Raw genomic sequence first — 23,780 nt, 5'->3', positions numbered from 1 at the left:
ATCGTTCATAACTTGATCATGGCTGAGAACAGAGGCAGATGAGAAAAGAAAGAAAAACATGGTGGAATGAAAATGTTAGATGCAGTATCTGCATAGATTATGTTAATTTTCAGAAATAAATCACGATAGTTATGAGCTAGTAACATGAACCTTGTCCCACCTCCTACTGTTTCATGCCTGTCTCTTCCCAAGGGGTTCCTTTGGTGCCCCATGTAATGAAGGGCCCATGATTTTTTTTTCTTTTTTTTTAAATTTTATTTTATTTTCAAACTTTACATAATTGTATTAGTTTTGCCAAACATCAAAATGAATCCGCCACAGGTATACATGTGTTCCCCATCCTGAACCCTCCTCCCTCCCCATACCATCCCTCTGGGTCGTCCCAGTGCACTAGCCCCAAGCATCCAGTATTGTGCATCGAACCTGGACTGGCGACTCGTTTCATACATGATATTTTGCATGTTTCAATGCCATTCTCCCAAATCTTCCCAGCCTCTCCCTCTCCCATAGAGTCCATAAGACTGTTCTATACATCAGTGTCTCTTTTGCTGTCTCGTACACAGGGTTATTGTTACCATCTTTCTAAATTCCATATATATGTGTTAGTATACTGTATTGGTGTTTTTCCTTCTGGCTTACTTCATTCTGTATAATAGGCTCCAGTTTCATCCACCTCATTAGAACTGATTCAAATGTATTCTTTTTAATGGCTGAGTAATACTCCATTGTGTATATGTACCACAGCTTTCTTATCCATTCATCTGCTGATGGGCATCTAGGTTGCTTCCATGTCCTGGCTATTATAAACAGTGCTGTGATGAACATTGGGGTACACGTGTCTCTTTCCCTTCTGGTTTCCTCAGTGTGTATGCCCAGCAGTGGGATTGCTGGATCATAAGGCAGTTCTATTTCCAGTTTTTTAAGGAATCTCCACACTGTTCTCCATAGTGGCTGTACTAGTTTGCATTCGCACCAACAGTGTAAGAGGGTTCCCTTTTCTCCACACCCTCTCCAGCATTTATTATTTGTAGACTTTTGGATCGCAGCCATTCTGACTGGTGTGAAATGGTACCTCATAGTGGTTTTGATTTGCATTTCTCTGATAATGAGTGATGTTGAGCATCTTTTCATGTGTTTGTTAGCCTTCTGTATGTCTTCTTTGGAGAAATGTCTATTTGGTTCTTTGGCCCATTTTTTGATTGGGTCATGTATTTTTCTGGAGTTGAGCTGTAGGAGTTGCTTGTATATTTTTGAGATTAGTTGTTTGTCAGTTGCTTCATTTGCTATTATTTTCTCCCATTCTGAAGGCTGTCTTTTCACCTTGCTAATAGTTTCATTTGATGTGCAGAAGCTTTTAAGGTTAATTAGGTCCCATTTGTTTATTTTTGCTTTTATTTCCAATATTCTGGGAGGTGGGTCATAGAGGATCCTGCTGTGATGTATGTCAGAGAGTGTTTTGCCTATGTTCTCCTCTAGGAGTTTTATAGTTTCTGGTCTTACGTTTAGATCTTTAATCCATTTTGAGTTTATTTTTGTGTATGGTGTTAGAAAGTGTTCTAGTTTCATTCTTTTACAAGTGGTTGACCAGATTTCCCAGCACCACTTGTTAAAGAGATTGTCTTTAATCCATTGTATATTCTTGCCTCCTTTGTCAATTACTAGAACTAATCAATGACTATAGTAAAGTGGCAGGATATAAAATCAACACACAGAATTCCCTTGCATTCCTATACACTAATAATGAGAAAACTGAAAGAGAAATTAAGGAAACAATTCCATTCACCATTGCAACGGAAAGAATAAAATACTTAGGAATATATCTACCTAAAGAAACTAAAGACCTATATATAGAAAACTATAAAACACTGGTGAAAGAAATCAAAGAGGACACTAATAGATGGAGAAATATACCATGTTCATGGATTGGAAGAATCAATATAGTGAAAATGAGTATACTACCCAAAGCAATTTATAGATTCAACGCAATCCCTATCAAGCTACCAACAGTATTCTTCACAGAACTAGAACAAATAATTTCACAATTTGTATGGAAATACAAAAAACCTCGAATAGCCAAAGTGATCTTGAGAAAGAAGAATGGAACTGGAGGAATCAACCTACCTGACTTCAGGCTCTACTACAAAGCCATAGTTATCAAGACAGTATGGTACTGGCACAAAGACAGAAATATAGATCAATGGAACAAATTAGAAAGCCCAGAGATAAATCCATGATTTTTTTATATGTTAATTTTCCTCTTTCCTAGCTGAACATCACACAGAGTTTCTTTGCTGATTACCATCTGAGTGACAGTTATTAAAAACAACTTCCATATTTATATGACGAGAAAGGTGAACATTCTGCAGCCTCAATCAACACTCAGGATTAAGTCTAGACAACCCATTATCTTGTGCAAAAAAAAAAAAAGTTTATAACAGGATGGGATGGAGACCACTTATTTGAAGGAAAACATCCTTGAGATATTCAGAAGATGACTGAATATTAAGAATACAAAAATCTTTAGATATCTGTTTTCCTCACCTTTAATGTCTCTAAGAAAGAGGAATTCCGAAACAAAATGCCAGTATTGTATGAAGCATAAAATCTTCACCTGAAAGAGAACAGAATGGTCACTGAGAAGTGTAGCAGGCTGATACTCTGTTCTAGATGCTGCTGTAAGGACTTCACCATCTATGCTATCCTTATAACACCCTGCAACAAAGGATCCATCTCCATTTCACCCAGGCAGAGCAAAGAGATCAAGGGGGACACCCAAGCTCACCCAGGACTTCCAGACCTCAGACTTTTCACTTCTGTTCACTCATTCATTCCCTGGATCATCAATTTATTGAACAATCAACTCGGTGACAGGTTGTGTTAGGCACCATGGATGTAAAGACAGATGAAACATACTCTCTCACTCATGAAAGCTTTTATTATTTGTCTGTCGTAATTTTCAATACCACAGAAAATCTCTTTGAATGACATAACCTAATGACTGCAAAGAGGACACTGCCTATGATTAAAGCTCCCTTGCTTCTCTCTTCTTTTTCTCCTTCCTTCCCACCTTTCTTGTCTGTCCTTCATAAGGAGGAAAGAAGTTACAAAACTCAGTACATTAGATCCTGCAGTGCAATGTATGGTGGTCACTGAAATATAATGTCCCAAATAAGGCTTCCAAGAGAGTCGATTTCAGGTGTATCAGAAACAAAAAGGGTTGCACAGTTAAGTTTGTAAAACTGGGTACATGACACGCCCCTCCAACAATTCAAAACACAATCAGTATGTTAAAGGCTGCCAGAAAGATGTATTTAGCATCTCTCAAGACAGCACCCGCTAAAACTTTTTCAATCATTGGGATACTTACTTGGAAGAACTTGACAATTTCCCAAATATTAGCACCTGGAGGGAGAATTACACGGGGGCATAGTTTAATACTTCAATTGGGGGAAAATTTATGGATCTTTAATCCAAGGTACCACTTTGTAGAGGAGCACAGAATATAAGACCTGGGTTTGAGTCTATTATCTGTTGCATATGGGCTAAATAAACATAGACAAATTACTTAACCTCTGCAAGCCTTCCCTTTCCTTAGTAGTAAATAAACTGGATAATGCATGCTCTGCACTTATCATTGGAAAGATTAGAGATGATATATGTTTATACATATGCATATGTGTATGTAAATGAGTGTGTATATATATACATATATACATACATATATATATATATATGTATACTGAGGGACTAAACAGTATACATACATACATATATATATATATATATATATACACATTGACATAGAAAACGTTGTTGTTGTCACTGTTAGTCACTCAAGTTGTGTCTAACTCTTCATGACTTCATGACTCCCTTGTGGGCCTGTAGCCCACAAGACTTCTCTGTCCATGGGATTTCCCAGGCAAGAATACTGGAGTGGATTGCCATTTCTTTATCCAGCGGATCTTCTCGACCCAGAGATTGAACCCGTGTTTCCTGTACTGGCAGCTGGATTCTTTACCACTGCATCACCTGGGAAGCCCATACATAGACACACATATATATGAATATATATATATATGTGTGTGTGTATGTATATATATATATATATATACATTTTAATGCCTTGTAAACAAATGCACAATAATTGGTGTCCACTTTTAAATACAGAATATAATTCAGTTGACCCACAATGAAAAAGGTGTATATTCTAATCTATTGTTCCATTCTTTATGAATATCTTTGAGCTGCTCAGTTCAGTTCAGTTCAGTCACTCAGTCGTGTCCAACTCTTTGCGACCCCATGAATCGCAGCATGCCAGGCTACCCTGTCCATCACCAATTCCCAGAGTTCACTCACTCACATCCATCGAGTCAGTGATGCCATCCAGCCATCTCATCCTCTGTCGTCCCCTTTTCCTCCTGCCCCCAATCCTTCCCAGCATCAGAGCCTTTTCCAATGAGTCAACTCTTCACATGAGGTGGCCAAAGTACTGGAGTTTCAGCTTTAGCATCATTCCTTCCAAAGAAATCCCAGGGCTGATCTTCAGAATGGAATGGCTGGATCTCCTTGCAGTCCAAGGGACTCTCAAGAGTCTTCTTCAACACCACAGTTCAAAAGCATCAATTCTTCGGCGCTCAGCTTTCTTCACAGTCCAACTCTCACATCCATACATGACCACTGGCTGCTAGCCATCCACATTTTTACAGAGATATTTGGAGAAATGGCATTTTTTAAAGAAACAATTGACTGGAGTCATTCCTACATGAAATACATTTAGAATAAGAAAATTGGCTTTTACTGTAGTTGGCAGTGTGATCCAATCAATTTAACTAACTTGCAAGAGACTGAAAGGAAATTACAAAAGGTAAAAGAAAACTTTGCATGAGTCTTTGTGTTTCTCCCTTGTAATGTAATACCAGACCACCTGATCTGCCTCTTGAGAAACCTATATGCAGGTCAGGAAGCAATAGTTAGAACTGGACATGGAACAACAGACTGGTTCCAAATAGGAAAAGGAGTACGTCAAGACTGTATATTGTCACCCTGCTTATTTAACTTCTATGCAGAGTACATCATGAGAAACGCTGGGCTGGAAGAAGCACAAGCTGGAATCAAGACTGCCAGAAGAAATATCAATAACCTCAGATATGCAGATGACACCATCCTTATGGCAGAAAGTGAAGAAGAACTAAAGAGCCTTTTGATGAGAGTGAAAGAGGAGCGTGAAAAAGTTGGCTTACAGCTCAACATTCAGAAAACGAAGATCATGGCATCTGGTCCCATCATTTCATGGCAAATAGATGGGGAAACAGTGGACACAGTGGCTGATTTTATTTTGGGGGCTCCAAAATCATTGCACCATGAAATTAAAAGACACTTACTCCTTGGAAGGAAAGTTATGACCAACCTAGACAGCATATTCAAAAGCAGAGACGTTATGTTGCCAACAAAGGTCCATCTAGTCAAAGCTATGGTTTTTTCAGTAGTCACGTATGGATGTGAGAGTTGGACTATAAAGAAAGCTGAGCGCCGAAGAATTGATGCTTTTGAACTGTGGTGTTGGAGAAGACTCTTGAGAGTCCCTTGGACTGCAAGGAGATCCAACCAGTCCATCTTAAAGGAAATCAGTCCTGGGTGTTCATTGGAAGGACTGATGTTGAAGCTGAAACTCCAATACTTTGGCCACCTGATGCAAAGAGCTGATTCATTTAAAAAGACCCTGATGCTGGGAAAGATTGAGGGCAGGAGGAGAAGGGGACGACAGAGGATGAGATGGTATCACCAACACAATGGACGTGGGTTTGGGTGGACTCCAGGAGTTGGTGATGGATAGGGAGGCCTGGCGTGCTGTGGTTCATGGGGTCACAAAGAGTCGGACACAACTGAGCGACTGAACGGAACTGAACTGAACTTGTAATGTATTTGCTTCGTGGCTGTTTCTTTTTTTTTCCATGTTGTGTTTGCTTGCCTTCACTACAAAAATTAAACAAAAATTTTTAAATTACATTACTAATTATCAAATTCAAGAATAAAATGGAATTTCTTGACATCCCTTTATCTAAAACAAGGGATTTGCCAGGTTAGACTTCACAGTCCTATACTTCCTTTCTTAAGCTCTAATATAATATGGTAGCTAAAAGCTCAAATATAACTGTATTTGAGACTATTATTTTTAACATATCTTTCCTTTCCACAATTATTTGTATTCAGCATTGTAACCATATTTACAAAATAATCTAGATAATCTTTCTTAGTCTTTTCAATTAAGAATATTATGAAAATATGAAAAGAATATTATGAAGAATTAAGTAAATTTATATTAGTACCAGCTTAAGATGATCTTGAAAGATGTTACCATAAGTCTGCATATAATAAGCTCATTTCTTTATAAATATATTCCAAAAATGTATCTTAAAAGCTATATATCAAAATGGTATTAACAAAGGGTATGACTAGAAAGTGAGATTGAGTGATTTTTATATATTTTGTCTACCTTGTATTTTCTAATTTTTCTAAAATGAACACATAAGTTTTGTTTAATAAAGAAAAAAAGGGCTTTTAGGTAAAGAAAGCTAAGTGAGTGCTTGTATTTGCATATACTACCCCCAAGATTCTCCACAAAATGACAATTAAAGGATTTTATAAAGATATAGCCCATTAGAGTAAAGAGCAAGAGAAAAGACAACCATCACCTAATTCTGGAAGCTAGAAAGCAGATGACCCATGGTAATTGACTTAGCAGACCCAAGAAAGCAGAATACTAAGCTGATAGTGGGAAAAACCATGAAAAACCCAATTTACCCTGAAGAACACCCAAAAGACTCCAAAACTGGCTGCACCAGGTATCTCTGTAAATGGGAGTGAGAGTCAGACGAAAGAAGGATTGTGTGAGTCTGTTTAAGAAGTAAGGAGATCCCCAAGTCCTCTCCATGACTTCATGTGGCCAGACAACTGCCCCGCCCTCCTCTCAAGCTTCCCCAACCCATTCATAATACTGGAAGTTAAAGCTCTAGACAGAGCACAACAGAACGTCCTGGACAAGGAGGCATCAGACACAGGTGAGAATGGGTGTACTGAGCCATGCTCAAAGTAAAGGGATTGAGGACAGTCTGAACACCACTAATCTTTCCTTGTTTGAGCAGTTCCCAAAATTCCGGCAATAAGATTTTATACCTCCTTCAAGCAGGAAATTAGAAGAGCTTTATCTAGCATACCTGACCAGTCCAAAAAGAAAGACTTAACAAGAGTAAAACAGCCCAGTCAGTTCAAAATACAGCAACATCAACAATCAATAAGCTCCATCCAAGTGCTCCTTGGCTGTGAATTGTATTGATGGATCTTGAGAATACAAGTACTGAATAGAAACAAAACCAAAGTCGCCCCATAAATATGAAAATATACCAGAAGGGAATGAAAAGAGTGTGATATTCGTGTCCATGTGGGGTGAGGTCCCTGAGCACATCTGTGTGTCTGGAGAAATCAGAAGGATAAATCCTCCCCCTCCATTGTGGGAAGCAGCAATACAAGTATGTCTTGTGAAGACATTGAGTAGATTCTCTTAGAACTTACTTCTAAGAGCTGGAACAACTGACCTCTGAGAAGGTAGAGATGATAGAAAGTTGGGGCCGGAGGGCCGCTGCTGCTCTTCATAACAAGCTCTACCGAACTCTCTGCTTCATTCAACTATGTTAAAAACAAAAGAAGTGAGACAATTATTTTGTTACATGACAAGATACATAGAAGTCTTCAAAATATAAGCCACATTCTTCAAACATAATATGGTGAAATTAGATATTTATGCCAGTGTGCTCAGTTGCTTCAGTCGTGTCTGATTCTTTGAGACCCCCATGCTACTACAGCCCGCCAGGCTCCACTGTCCATGGGATTCTCCAAGCAAGAATACTAGAGTGGGTTGTCATGCCCTCCTCCAGGGGATCCTCCCCACCCAGGGATCGAACCTGGGTCTCCCGCATCTCCCTCATTGCAGGTGGATTCTTTACTGCTGAGCCACCGGGGAAGCCCTAGATATTTATAGACCAAAGTTAAAAAATATAATTGACAATCTTTTCTAATATAAGCTCCTAGCAAACAAGGTGGGGCAAGAAGAGAATGTCATAAATAATCCCATATCAGGATTAAAACAAAATCACTCCCTTCTCCATTAGCTCCGTGCCAAATAATTCAAAAATAAAGGAGAAAGTGTCTGCAGCCCATCCTATGAAATCCATGCAAACCTCCAGATCCAGAGCTTGGTTCTCTGCCAGTCAGCTCAGAGTCAGAGTCATGTCTTATATCATATGCCAAAACAACATTTGTAACAGCTAAAAGAGTAACATACTTCTTAAAATATACCCAAGAAAACATAGGAAGCTGTTTAACAGATATGAGGTTTAGAAAATCCATTTACACTATAAAACAATTAGTCAAATCACAAAGTAGGTATTGGCATATTTGAATACAATGATTTTTTTAACTTCTGTGACAAAAAAAGAATCTAAGTAAAAAAAGTTAGATGATTAATTAGTGAAAACTGGATGAACATCTATACTAAGTGAAAAAATTACAAATCAACAAGATCAATGCTAGTAGGTCAATAGAAAAAGAAGGGAAAGAATATGAGCAGAAAATTTATAAAAGAACAAAGAACTGACAGATACTAAGCATTTGAAAAATGGAAACTGTGCTCAACTTTTTAAAATACAAATTAAAATTCCTATCACATGGTAATAATATTTTTAAGGGTAATGTATAATACTAGTAGGAGTGAGAAAAGCAAGTATTTTTATATATTGCTATTGGAAATTTAACTTGGAAAGCTGTTTGGCAATATGCATTAAGAGCCATAAAAGTGTTCATACTTTTGAATCAATAATACCACTTCCAGAAATCTATCCTAAGTAAATGATAGATGTAGTAAAAGATTTATGTACAAAAATATTTATCACTCAATTATAATCCCACAATATGGAAAAGATTCAGTAAATTATAGTACAGTCCTGTAACAGAATATTAGGTAGAAATTAAAAGTCATATTTTTGAAGAATATTTAATAGCATAGGTAAATATTTATGACAAAATATTAATGATAAAAACACATGGTACAAATTATATATAGTAATGATTCCAATTTTATAATATTCACATATATCAAGCTTTGCTATTTATGCACATTATTCTATATGTATATTCAAAAATATGAGAAGGAAATAAATTAAAGACAATAATAGTTAACCTCAGGTAAAAGGAGTATGGGTGAATTGGACTTTCCTTTTTCCTAAGTTTTCCGAACATTTTTATAGTGAGTATGAATTGCTTTCAACTGACAAATGTAAAAGAAGTAAAGCAGTGACTAACTCTACCATAAAATACATGAACACTAACAACAAATTCAAATTTTCATAATCCTGGTTTTGTGAAAAACTGGACACAGACTGAAGTGTGACGTTTCTTGATAAATCCTTCATAAAAGACAGAATTCATGCATATGCATGAATACAAGTAGAAATGGAATTATAAAGGCTTTTACTTACTGTTTACCATGTGCAAGGCACTATAACCTAATATTTGTCCTGCACCCTCTCATCTGTGAGGTTCTCATTATCAAGTCCCCATTTATGGATGAGGAAACTGAGATTAAAAGGTTAAATGGCTATTACAGGTCACCCTGCTAGGAAGTACGCCTGCCAAGCCTCACAGTGAAGACGGACTCCAGCTGCACAGCTTTTGACCTCTGTGGATCTCAATCTTGACTACATAGTCCCACCATCAGGAAAGCTTTAAAAAAAAAAAAAAAAAAAAAAACCAAAAACCCAGACCCCACCCTAGAAAAATTCAATCAGAGTCTCTAGGAATAAAGACAAGAATTCTTGGAAGAACTCTGAACATAAGTTTAAGGTATAACCAGATTGAGAATCCACAAGTCTAGCCAAAGTTTATCAACTTGTAGTTATGATTAACAGGAGGCTCTGCCAGATCCTGATGCATCAAGCCTGGGGTGGAATCAGGGATCTGCATCCTATACACACACATCAGAGAGTTTAGTTCTGAAGCAGGTGGTTCCACAGCTTGCCATTTGGTTAAAGGTCAGTATGCTCTATTGAAAATACATAGATACATATGCATATACCATGTTAGTATATGTGCATGAACATATGTGTGAATGTATGTACATATAAGTTTGTTCCTAAGTTGTCCAGTGTGGAAAACTGACCAAGATTATTCTTCTATACTTTGCTACTCAAAGGTGATACATAAACCAATGGCATTTGTGTCAGCTGGGAACTACTAATAATTAGAATCACAGAATTTCAGGCCCTATCTCAGACCTACTAAGTCAGAATCTGCATTTTAATAAGATCCCATTTAATACAAACACACACACACAGTAAAGATACAGGAACACTATTCTAAATCCCAACAAAGCTAGCTATGACCATGCCTAGCAGTATGAGCACAAACACCAATTGTCTTTAATTTGTTGAGGCCTCTTCCCTCATCTTTGGGATCCTAGGACCACGTAGGGGTTTACATAGTCTTGGAAACATGGAGAAGGTGCTCTGCTGCTTGAAGACGCATCTTGGCGGTCACCCTGAAAGGCCCCTTGTCTAGGCAAGCACAGTCCATCTGAAGGTAGTAGCTGCTGTGCTTGAAGCATCTCCCATCTTTATACTCCAGACCCTTTGCCTGTGGACAAGCACTACCTGGTGTTCCATCCTGGACATTCATACCATCATGCCCCATCAGTGGGCACAGGAAAGGGTCCAGTTCAGCATTTAGAGCTTCTTGTTCACCACATCACAGGAAATTCCAGCCTCCTCCCTTAGAAGTCCTAGGGCTTCCCAACAAAGATTTAAAGGGGCTTTCTTTTGCTAACCACAGAAATCCAAGGAAATAACTAATTCTCTGGAAACAAGGGAGGCCAGAATATAGACACTGCCGTGGTTGCAAGAGTGTGGAATCGCTGCTTTTCCACTTTTCTTCAGTCTCCTAACCAAAGAGAAAGACCAAAAAAATGGCATTTCAAGAAATTATCCCTCATTATATGCACACATATTTTATATTTTCAGGGAGAAATTTTAAGCAGTCTCAGGAATTTTGAGGTATCTATACATAAAAAATCAATATGCCACTTACAAATTAGCACTGTATCTTATCACAAGCTTCCTCATTGCTACCAATCAGAAAGGTTTGAATGACTAGGTAAATGAGAAAAGAAACAAATGAAGTAACGGATATTTTCAGCCACAGTTATATCATTTTCAAATCAATATTTCATGTACTCATATCGCCTTTCTCTCAAACAATGATATTGCACTATAGACCTTTTCCCCACTTACTTTCAATATGACAGTTGTTAAAGGTAACTATCAACAAGATTGAACCAAAGCAAATGTGTGGGAACTAGGTGGCAAGAGCACAGGCCTCTCCGACCTCTGTCCATACCTGGCTCACCATAAAACAGACCTTGACAGGTTTAGATGCGTGGTAAAATACTCGCTGGTTTTGTGACTCAGGTTCAAGGTCCAGCTCTGAGAGACAAGAATTCCTCAACAGTTGCTTCCACATGAATACTATAGAAAGAGCCTACACTCCAGGTCTGAAGGGAGAAAGACAAACTCTCTAGTCCAGTACAAGTATTTGTCTAATGAAGTGCACTGACTGCAGTAGCTTTGGGACTTCTAAGGCTAACTGTCCTTTCTACAAATCACAGTAAAGATCCAAAGTGCTCTGACCCCAACACCTGCCACAGAAAGAACAGATGACTCACAACCCAGAGGTCCTGGTTTTCAACAGGATGTTGTGGCTCAAATTATTCATGGAGTGACTCTACTGTGGTGATTAAAGCAGAGTGGTAATACTTTGCATATGTCTGTGCTACAGGCATTTTTCATGGCATGACGGCAAATTTCTTACACGGATACCCAGACGAGGGTAAGTGAGAGGGACAAATCTTTCAACTCAATAAAAGAGGGCAAATTTAGAAGGAAAATCTTGGTGGCAGCAAGCCAGAAGCCAAAAAGAGTGAACAGAATCACATCATAAAATTTTGTGGGTGATGATATACAAATGACAAAAAAATAAAATATTACCACTTAGTATGTCTCTTAATTATGCCCATCATGGTTTATACATTCTACATACATTTATATACCATAAAGAACTCACAGGGGTACTATGTTATACTCAAAATATATATAGTCTCCCCAGTGGAAGAGAACTGAGAGGTAAGAAATGCAACTGTGTTTACACAGCCAACTAACATTTGACAAGGGAGCCAAGAAAACTCAATGAGCACAAGATGGTCTCTTTAATAAATGGCATTGGGGAAACTAGACACCAACACATAGAAAAATTAAACTGGACCCCTATCTATACAACTCACAAAATTTAACTTGAAATGGATTAAAGATTTAAGTATAAGCACTGAAATTATAAAACTCCTAGAAGAAAACAGGGGAAAATTCCTCGACATTAGTCTTGACAATGATTTTTTGTATATGACACCAAAAGCATGAGCAAGGAAATGAAAAGTCAATAAGTGGGACTACATCAAACTAAAAAGTTTTTGCACAGCAAAGGAAAGCATCAACAAAATGAAAAGGCAACCTGAAGACAGGAGAAAATATGTGCAAATAATATCTCTGATAAAGGGGTAATATCCAAAATATGTAAAGAACTGATACAACTCAACAGCAAAAAAAAAAAAAATGAATAATACAATTTAAAAATGGGAGAGGAACTGAATAGACATTTTTCCATACAGATGTCCAATAAGTATATACAAAATGGTACTCAACATCACTAAACATCAAGAAAATACAAATCAAAGCCACAATGAGGTATCACTTCACACCTGTTAGAATGGCTATCATCAAAAAGCCAAGAGCTAACTTGTTGGTAGGATACAGAGAAAAGAGAACACTTGCACACTGTTGATGAGAAAGTAAATTGGTACAGCCATGGGAAAACAGTATGAAGGTTTCTCAAAAAATAAAAAATAGAACTATTACATGATCCTGCAGTTACACTTCTGGGTATATATCCCAATGAAACAAAAAATAGGATCTCAAAGAATTATCCACACTCCCAAATTCATTGCAGAATTATTTACTATAGCCAAGATATGGAAACAAGCTAAGTGTTCACCAACAGATGAATGGATAAATAAGATGTGATACAAATATCAGACCCACACACATATACACAAAAGTGTCCTCTGAACAACACAAGTTTGAACTATGAGGGTCCACATATACGCAGATTTTTTTCAATAGTAAATATTACAATGCTACACAATCTGAGGTTGGTTGACTCCTCAGATGCAGAACCTCAGATACAGAGGAATCACGGACATGGAGGAACTGTGGTGTATATGGAGTAACTGTGGTATATATGGAGGAACTGCGTATACAGAGAGTTGATCACACGTTTTGCTCAGATGTCCACTGCATATAGGGTCAGCAACCCTAACTCACACATTGTTCAAGGGGCAACTGTACTTGCAAGTTGCTAAGAGAGTATATTTTAAATATTTTCACCAAAGAAAAGACATGTTTAATGATATGGTGTGGTAAAGATGTTAGCTAATGCTATGGTGGTAATTATTTTGCATTAAGTATATAAGGGTATCAGATCAACACTGTACACCTTAAACTTACATAATGTTATATGTCAGTGACATCACAATAAAGCTGGAAATAAAAAAATGAATAAACAAGTTCTGTGAAAGTTATAAAATAAAATGTATTCAAAGTGGGGAATAGACATACATATATATACATATATGTGGGTGTGTGTGCATATATTCTTTTAAAAAGATGGAGTTTATTCAATTAGTTTTCTAAAGGTAATTGTGTAAATATTTAAAGATAAATTAATATTTCATAGAATAACTGCTTTCATAAATTAAATATGTAGCCCTTAGTTGGTATGGCTCAGATATTCTGAGTTTCAGAATTCCTTAAGAGAATTCCTATCTTAAAGACTATTGTATGGAAAATTCATTTCATATGCTATAAACTTTTCAACACTTTGTGTTGGAGTATAACTTTCTATTTCTCTAGTTGAACATCACAAACCATGCAGAATCTATGTAGGAATACACCTGGAAAATGTAAAGGCCTTGAATTTTAAGGAAAAAAAATGCTTCACTAATATCCAGCATTTTATTCTCAGAAAAGGCAGAGCAATAAAGATTCCATAAACATTCAAAAAATTTCCTAAGAGTTCAAAAAGTTAAGGAATTTTGTAACATCAATAAAGATTTCACTGAACAAAAAATTCCTTAAAGTACTACCCTCGCAAAGTAGTTAGTACTTCTACTTTGTTTAAGTAAAACTGTATTTTGTTTAAAGAAAATTGGAAATGACTCCCTAGTCAACTCACTCAAACCCCCACCATGTATACCATTACAGAGAAACATTTCAAAAATGCAAAAGATCGATCATGTGTGGCTGTTTAGTTGTTTAAAGTTCTCGTAAGCTTCTATTCATGTGGATTTTCTACTTCTTATCTCTTCCTTACAAGTTGAATCTGGCCAGGCACCACGAAAATTCACGTTTAACATGAAGCTAGGAGAAAATGGCTGTGTCCACACAAATCCAATGCCAACTTTGGAAATAAGACCCAAGGGCAAGTCTTCATATGGTAGACCAGTCAGTTGTGTGCCCACCATGTACCTGAGTACACAGTTGGTTTGTAAGTACCTGGAAGATGAAGACTCAACCACACTTGTTCTCATCGCTGTATCAACAGCAACAAGCACAGGGCTTGCAATGGAACTGCTGCTCAATAAACATTAAAATGAACAGAATAGGAGTTCTTAAACATCCATGTTTAAATATTACCAAAAAATACAAAATGCTAAATAAAAAGCCTACCACAGAACCATTCAGGAACTTATGTTAACTCCTCTGTTCCCAATTGTATGCTCAATAAAGTGAAAATTAAGAGAAAAATATATAATGCCATGTCTACTCTTGAGAGGCAGGCCTGAGACAAGAGTTGAGAGCATAAAAATTAGAATCAGACAGTCCTGGGTTCCCAGTCTGGCTTTGCTAACTGGGCAAGTTATTAACCAGTCTGTGCTTCCACCTTCTCAACCCTGAAATGAGATAAAAACATACTTTACAAAGTTATTTTGAAACTTGGACAGCAAAAGAGACACTGATGTATAGAACAGTCTTATGGACTCTGTGGGAGAGGGAGAGGGTGGGAAGATTTGGGAGAGTGACATTGAAACATGTAGAATATCATGTAAGAAACGAGTTGCCAGTCCAGGTTCGATGTGCGATACTGGATGCTTGGGGCTGGTGCACTGGGACGACCCAGAGGGATGGTGTGGGGAGGGAGGAGGGAGGAGGGTTCAGGATGGGGAACACATGTATGCCTGTGGCGGATTCATTTTGATATTTGGCAAAACTAATACAATTACGTAAAGTTTAATAATAAAATAAAATTAAAAAAAAAAAAGAAACTTGGAGGTGATACACATAATTAATGTGCTAACAGGTACCTAACAAATCATCACTACTATTATGAGATACAAAGATTTTAAGAAATTAATGTAAAATTGTTAGAGAACAGACAAGAAAGGCACTGAATTATGTAGAACTGTCTAAAAAAGCAACAGGAATTCAGAGAGAAGCCAGCCAGAACACTTACGTATGTCTTTATGGAGAAGGCCAGGAAGAGAGCTGAACCTTGAAGAGCAGGCAAGTTCAGCAGGGACAGTGATGGTGGGAGAAGAGGCCAGCAAGGGTAATAAAAGATGGAGATGGTGTCTGAGTGAATGATGGGTACAAGGGAGCAGGGTGTGTGGAGGAAAGGAGAGAAGAAAGGGCGTACTGCTGGTGGGACCACGGGAGAAGCAGCACCTCCAGTTGCTCCATGATAAGCTGTGGAAAGACTTTCTATCTGACTGATTCCTGAGTAACGCCTTTCCTAAATTCATCAAAATTAGAGAATGAGATCGAGAATCTCTCCAATGCAAGGAGTTGTCATAAAGAAAACTGATGGAGGGGAGGTCAAGAGATTGTGTGATCCTGCAACTCAAGCACTCAAAGAAAGTAAAGTCACTCAGTTGTATCCATCTGACTCTTTGCAACCCCACGGACTGTAGCCTATCAGGCTCCTTCATCATTGGGTTTTTCCAGGCAAGAATACTAGAGTGGGTTGCCATTTTCTTCTCCAGGAGATCTCCCCGACCCAGGGATTGAACCCAGGTCTTCTGCATTGTAGGCAGACGCTTTACTGTCTAAGCCACCAGGGAAGTCCTTAAGTGCTCAAAACTACATTATTTTCAGGAACTTGAATCTCTAATATATGTAGAGTACATCATGAGAAACGTTGGGCTGGAAGAAGCATGAGTTGGAATCAAGATTGCCGGGAAAAATATCAATAACCTCAGATATGCAGATGACACCACCCTTATGGCAGAAAGTGAAGAGGAACTAAAGAGCCTCTTGATGAAAGTCAAAGAGGAGAGTGAAAAGGTTGTCTTAAAGCTCAACATTCAGAAAACGAAGATCATGGCATCTGGTCCCATCACTTCATGGGAAATAGATGGGAAAACAGTGGAAACAGTGTCAGACTTTATTTTTGTGGGCTCCAAAATCACTGCAGATGGCGACTGCAGCCATGAAATTAAAAGACACTTACTCCTTGGAAGGAAAGTTATGACCAACCTAGACAGCATATTCAAAAGCAGAGACATTACTTTGCCAACAAAGGTCCGTCTAGTCAAGGCTATGGTTTTTCCAGTGGTCATGTATGGATGTGAGAGTTGGACTGTGAAGAAAGCTGAGCGCCAAAGAATTTATGCTTTTGAACTGTGGTACTGGAGAAGACTCCTGACAGTCCCTTGGACTGCAAGGAGATCCAACCAGCCCATTCTAAAGGAGATCAGCCCTGGGTCTTCTTTGGAAGGGATGATGTTAAAGCTGAAACTCCAGTACTTTGGCCACCTCATGCGAAGAGTTGACTCATTGGAAAAGACTCTGATGCTGGGAGGGATTGGGGGCAGGAGGAAAAGGGGACAACAGAAGATGAAATGGCTAGATGGCATCACCGACTCTATGGACGTGAGTTTGAGTGAACTCTGGGAGTTGGTGACGGACAGGAGGCCTGGCGTGCTGCGATTCATGGGGTCACAAAGAGTTGGACATGACTGAGTGACTGAACTGAACTGAACTGGATCTCTAAAGTGATACATTAATTATCGCTGGTAATTCTGTTTTATCAGTAAATAGGACTTACACACCCACTGCATCTTAATACGACAGGGTTTGCGGGGAACTGAGGACACTTCAGATGACCAAGTGCCAAAAATAGGTCCATCTTCTACCCCAAACCACCCAGGGACAGCCTGAAGAAGTCAACAGCACATCTTCAGTGCCAAAGAAAAACCCAGAGTGAGGACACCCATGTTAGAGGGGGGAAAAAAAGGAAAACAGGAACAAAGATTACAGAATTCCACTTTATATTACCCACAAAATCCCCTCTGGAAAAGAAACCAGCAGGCATAGAGAGTTTATGCAATGAGAAAGTTGTTACTAAACTCATTCAGTTAAGGAGGCCGAACCCCAGAAAGACTTTACTAGAGAACTGAGGGCCTCAGAGGCCTCACTGGCATCTGCGAAGGTGGACTCAGTGTTTTCAGCCTTGTGGTCATGAGGGGACAATCAATTAACTGATCACTGCCAGTGTCAACAGTGTTCTAATTGTCAAGCAAAGTAATTATACAAACAAAAAAAATTTAATTCTCCTAATGCTTTCAGCTGACCTGGCGTGGAATCACAAAGGCAGAATCTCCTAAAGGCAGAAGTTAGCTTCTCTAATGTAGATTTTCAGGGCCATCTTCTCTTATAAATCACACAGGAGAGCAGCATGTCCCCAGCCAGCAATGTGAGCTGTTAAGTTTCAAAATACCAAAATCCGACCCAGACGCTGGAAGAAAGTCCTTTGTTCCATCAGCAAGCATGGCAGACTCTTAAGGGAGACGTGCAAGGTCTATTTTCACAAACAAGGCAAGTTTATCCAGTGTGTTCCCCTCCCACCCTGGACAGGCTGCAGAGTTCTGATGAGAAGGCTGAGCTCTCTCTTCCAGGTAAGGATGGAGCATCCTCCAGTGGGCCTGAATGGCTCAGCTCCCACCACCTGCCACCCCATTTATTTTCCAAATCTATTCTGCTAGAAACTTAGCAGAAGCATTCATTTTCCCCCTTCAAGATCAGAGATATATCTGCAGATATAATTGTCAAATTATGTAAGCACCAATGTAATCTGTGGATGTTACTATTTTTCTTTTCACACAGGCTGAGAAGTGAAGATTGTAGGAGTACATGAAAAGCCAAACAGGACCAAAGAGGGTTTTAGGAGCAGAGAGATGGAAAAAGGAGAGGAAAGAGGATGCAGGAGGTAGGTGAGGGAGGAGAAGAGGGAATAGAGACAGAGAAACAGAGAGAGAGAAGAGAGAGAACAAAGGCTCAGCAGGAAAAAAGTTCTTATAAACCTTCACTGCCTCATCAACCTTCATCTCTTGTCAAGAGTTCCTCACAAGTTCTTTTACACATGAAACTTAACTCTGGCCTGTTTAGTTAATTATGAAGAACCAACATGGAAACCATTATTTCAGCGTGTAAATTTATTCACCAGGTGTTGTCCACCCACTGCCCTCCTGTTTTCAAGCTGACAGGAGTAGCCTGAGGTGCGTGAAGAGCCAGGCATACGCAGGGAGCTATCACATTATTTCAAAAGATGCCAGGGGGAGGAAGCAGGGCTCCCTTGCCCCTACCCTACTGGGTTTGAATTTTTAAAAGATAACTACTTGGTGAGGCCAGGGCTGTATCCCAGGGTCAGTGTTAAGAGGAGGGCTGCCTCACTTGAAGTCTGACCAAGTGTCCTACAGACACACACACTTCAGGAGTGTGCTGGGAGCCTGCACAGTACTATCTGTGCTTAAAGCAAAGGGCTGCCTGCTCCCCCAAACAAATCCTCTTCTACTGACCACCTGCCCTAGGCTGGGTCACTGAAAAACAGAAGGAAAAGGGAGTCTTGTGGAGTCTTAGGAAAAATCTCTAAGGGACTTGGGAGAACAGGGCAAATGTGGTTTCAGCTAATGTCAGGCTCCAGCCTAATGCCCTTGGCAGCCCTGAAGCATGAATTGCTACTCAGATACCACCAATTACTACTCACATATCAGGCACTAGTTGGTTGCAGGTCACCCCTGAAGGGTGAAGATATGCATAACCTCCCATCTCCTGAGAGGTTTCTCTGCAAATGAATGAATGGTGAGCCCTTACCAGCCTACACTTAACACAGCCGGAGATGGGTGCACTGGCCCAGCTAGGAGAAGCTAGGCAGGGCACCACCAGTAGCTCATGTGATCTGCCTCTTGCACTGCTCAGAGCCCTTGTCTTTCCCATATTAAGTTCATCCTTCCAGACACAGTTTCTCCAGGAGTCAGATTGGTCAACATTTCTAGGGACCAAAGAAAAACTATTTTGAAGAAGTACAGTCTCAGCTGCTCAGTTAGTCCTGAACCAGGACTGATACTCATCAATGCATGGCCCTCCTCCACCACCATTCTAGTCCTGTCACCCTCAGCTAGCACTTCTGCTGATCTAGGTGATTTGACTGGTGGAGGATGCAGACCTCATCCTCGAGGCCCCTGCTTATCATGTCTTTATCAGATCAAACTGCTTTTTAACTTCCCATTTACAGTTTGAATTGAACATGGAAAGAATGTGCCAGTCTGAATGTAAAACATTTTTCTCCCTGCCACCATGACATAGCAGCAGCCCTACTTCCATATGGTGATCACTTACCTCCCCCTAATTTCTGTTTTTACATGCTTTCTCCTAGGAGAAGGAATCCAAAGTAACCAGTCACAGTCATAGCTTTAAATTTGGTTTGACCCTTACTGTGACCTTCCAGGAAGTATCCCCTCTGGGAATCAGAACCTATAGATCCACAGAGCCTAAAACTGCAGAGAAAGGAAGCAAAAGTTCCCCCATGTGGGTCGCTGAAAGTGATGGGGGAAAGGGCCATTCCTATTTTCATCCCCAGGTTTTAAGACCCATTTATTCTACTCAACAGTCATGGGTCAAGATGTATTGGGTCAGTATATCATGTCCTGAAGGGTATCACCCCAGCCCAAGGACATCAACTACAAGTTGATATTTCAGCTGTTGCCTTCAAGAAATCAGTACCCAAATCACATCAGGCCTGCAATTTCTTGTTGGCATGGTGTGAAGCGCGACCAGTGGATCCCATGAACCCATGACCACCATCATGGCTCTTTTGGCATAGGTTGGGTCCCCAGATTCAAGGCAATGCTTTGCAGGGTCCTTGTCAGTTTTTTAGATAATCTGTAAGCCCTCAGATTGCCACACCAATGAGCTCACTGTGGGCAGGAAAGGAAAATCCATACCTAGAAGACAGGTTAATTCTGTGTAGCATAAATGGTTGATTTTTCCAAGTGGAAAAGTTTCAATGTAATCAAATTTCTAGTAAGTTGGCCAAGGACAGGGCTGGGTAACATGCTGGCCATGTGGGTCTTAGGGATACTTTAGCAGTGGATATCCTCTAGTGGCATCACTATGTAATACAAATTCCTTCACAATTTGTTACCCTCCCAGGCCCAGCCACGTGCTTCTTTAATAGACTATCTAGGCCCTAGTCTTCTAACCATGCTCTTTCCAGGCCCCTGACCACTCACTAATTCTCCAATGCCCTTAAGTCTGTGCCTATGTTTACCTCTGAACATTTCTCCCTCCACACAGAACGGGTGACCAGGTTCCTAACTGAAGCTCTGCCTTCCATAAGGGTTTCCCTCAGCATTGCCTTTCGGGTCCACTGGTGGAAGAGGCGGTCGTGCCATAGTTATTTGGGGTTTGCACCAACATATGCACCAACTCCTGCATGAAACAAGCTCAGGGATGTTCCTCTTCTACCAGCTTGTCATGCAGAAACCACATCAGTGAGTGGAGTGCTTCAGTGCTAGAGTGGTGGGGAACATGGGACTTGCACCATCTGTTCACCCTGCTATTTGAGCCCTCTGAACTCAAGCCCATACTAAACAGAACACTTCCTTCTCACAGTGGGTCTCTGTCTAAGGGGGTCTGACATGCCAAGCTCATAAATGCTGACCACTTGCTGTCCCATAATAAGATACTGAGCATAATCAGCTTGCCAACAGTTGCTTTTCAGATAGTAATATTTTCTGCCACAGATGATACGGCCGAGCTCAGGGAATCCTAGGGGTCTGTGCTGTGACTCTCTTCCTGCACTGGTCAGAAGCTCCAAATGACTTTTTAACGTACCACAGACTCATCTAAGACCATGGAATCTGCTCATCCAGAGGACTCGAGGGACAGGACTGCTTGTACTGCAGCCTAGCCAGTGGCAGTACAGAGCTCCTCCTTCTCTGAGGCCCGCCCCAGCCTAGCAGCATGCTGCTCCAGTGAGAACAATACCCCAGGTGTGGATAAGCTGTCAACCCTTCCTCCTACACTCATTCTCTTGAACCATAAGGATATAGGGAGACAGAGCTGGCTCTTAAAAGCACTCAGGGCTCAACCCATGAGGGTGTCCTGCCTCTTCTGTCTGCCCTAATGCTCTAGTCTTGCACTAGTTTCTCAGAATGACCACGGACTTCCCTTTGAAATGCTACCATAAACTGCCATGGTAAACGCAGTCCGGATGAAGGGGAATCACTCCCGGCCTAAACAGAACTGCAGTTGTACAGATCCATCATAATCAACACCCAGAGGTAACTGCAGAATGAATGCAGATCACATCCTCACCTCGTGCTTAACCCCTTTCAGTGGCTCCTCCAGCTTTCCTCTGTGTGGCATTTAGGGCCCTTCAGATACGGCCCCTACTCACCTTTTCAAGCTGTACCTCCCTTCTCTCCCCCACCATGCTCCACATTCTCTGACCACACTGGCCTAATTACTGTCCCTTTGTGCAATATTTCAGTGCGTTTGGCCTCCTTAATTGTGTCAGCTGGGGGTTATTACTCATCTCCCTAAACACACACCAGTGTCCTCTTTTGCCCTGGGACGGTCAGGCTCCCCCTCCACTCTACTTGCACAGCCCCTTCCATATGGCCCTGATCACGCTCTGTTATGATCACTGGTTTATTAGTCTGTCTCCCTCCTTCCCTAGGCTCTATGCTGCTACAAGTCAAGCACTAAGACACATTCCATTCAGTCTTTTTATCCTCATCACCTACTGCAAAACCTGGCACAACACAGGCGCTCAGTAGATGTCCAATTAATAAATGAATAAATACATGTAGGAGAGGTAAAAGTATGTATATTGTGCATATACACACACATAAATGATCCATACTACCACAAAATAATTTAGAAACTTAGATAATTCAAGCCACTCCCACTGCAGAACCTTCCCATTTGAGAATCTGAGGTATTTGTGGGAATGGAGTCTTATTTGGTGTTTCTGATCATTTATAAGTGGTCTAAGCCTCGCCCCCAACCCTCAAGCTGTCCCAGCTGCAATAAATTTATAACTCATCCTCACTCTACTTTTCACTGACCACTACTGTCTGTCTCACCCTACCACCATCACCACCACCATCACAAACCCATTAACCATTCCCCCTTCTCTGCTTTCAAAATGATGACTCCAGCTGAAATGGAACAACAGGCTAGAGATTTCTGGATTTTACCTTCTTTCTTATCCCAGTGGCCACTCCTGCCACCTCATTGGCTGTGAAGCTACTGTACTCTCTAATGAGTCCCAGCCACGGGATGCAGCTTAAACCATTCCTGGGAAATTACGCAGCTATTCTCAGCCCTTCTTCTACAGGGCAATATTTCTGCTAAACCAGCAGTGACAGCTCCAAGGTTTTTTAGTTCTTTCAGCTCCTGAAGAATGTGTGAATACCGTAAAATCATATTCTTAAAGGGCCACTGGGCAAGGTGAAGCTCCTCTACTTCTCTTTTGCTCACAGGGGTGACTCTGCCTATTTTTGGAAGGTTGCACAGTAGAGAGAATCATAGCACCCAGGCATTGCCTTAAATCAGAATGCAGCCACAGTCCCAAAGTCCAAATGGATTTTCCCACAGACAGCAGAAAGGCACATATACAAACTGGATCCCAGAGACAACCTCAGGTCTTCCCTCAGACAGCTAAAACCACAGACATGTAGGTTGTCCACGTTTATTGTGAACCAAAGCTGAATTTTTTTAATATGGTAATAACCATTCCTAGCCTTCTTAACATGGATTTATGTCTCAAACTGGGTTTTGAGAAATATCCTTCTTATAATGGATATTTCAGAGAAAAATGTACTTGATCACATTGATGTTATTAATTGATTTTTTAAAAGACCTCAGCTATGGGACTTTTACAAAGTTGTATTTCTCCTAAGAGCCCCTCTGTTGCCATCAATGTCCTTAAGCATTCATTCTACTACACTCCAACCAGGATACACTGGGGACTGGCTCTGGTCTGGATCCACACATGGAGGAATAAGAAGTACCAGAGAAATCCATCTGCAATTGACCAGCATTGTGACTGGATCTGAACCCATGTCTTCAGAGGAAAGGTTAAAGAGAAAGAGTGCATTATGAAATCAAGTAAACAACAATGTAGTCACGCCTCCTGACAGGCAGTAAATCACTAATCTAAAACCAGTTTCAGTCTCTGCTTTAATTTCTTTTTGAGCTCCAAGTTTCCTGAAGAAATTTGTAATTCTCGGTAGAGGATGATCTGGTTGATTTATTTGTTCCTCAAAAATTTCAAAGGTTTGC

At 40.1% G+C, this 23,780-nt stretch overlaps 1 long non-coding RNA gene across 1 annotated transcript in view; it reads right to left on the bottom strand.

Annotated features, from left to right (window-relative positions):
- LOC138988985 (uncharacterized) overlaps positions 1–7,688 on the bottom strand; it is a 151,709-nt gene extending 144,021 nt beyond the window's left edge. Inside the window, exons 1-2 of the long non-coding RNA XR_011465242.1 lie at positions 7,593–7,688; positions 2,542–2,611 (exon numbers count right to left, since the gene is read on the bottom strand). This is a non-coding gene — a long non-coding RNA (uncharacterized lncRNA). The remainder of the gene's footprint in view (positions 1–2,541; positions 2,612–7,592) is intronic.
- Between the last annotated feature and the right edge of the window lie 16,092 nt (positions 7,689–23,780).

Source organism: Bos mutus, chromosome 8 (genome assembly GCF_027580195.1).
Source record: "Bos mutus isolate GX-2022 chromosome 8, NWIPB_WYAK_1.1, whole genome shotgun sequence".
NCBI lineage: Eukaryota > Metazoa > Chordata > Mammalia > Artiodactyla > Bovidae > Bos > Bos mutus.
The sequence above is the reverse complement of the archived record's forward strand: the minus strand, read 5'-3'. Positions and strand labels throughout refer to the sequence as shown.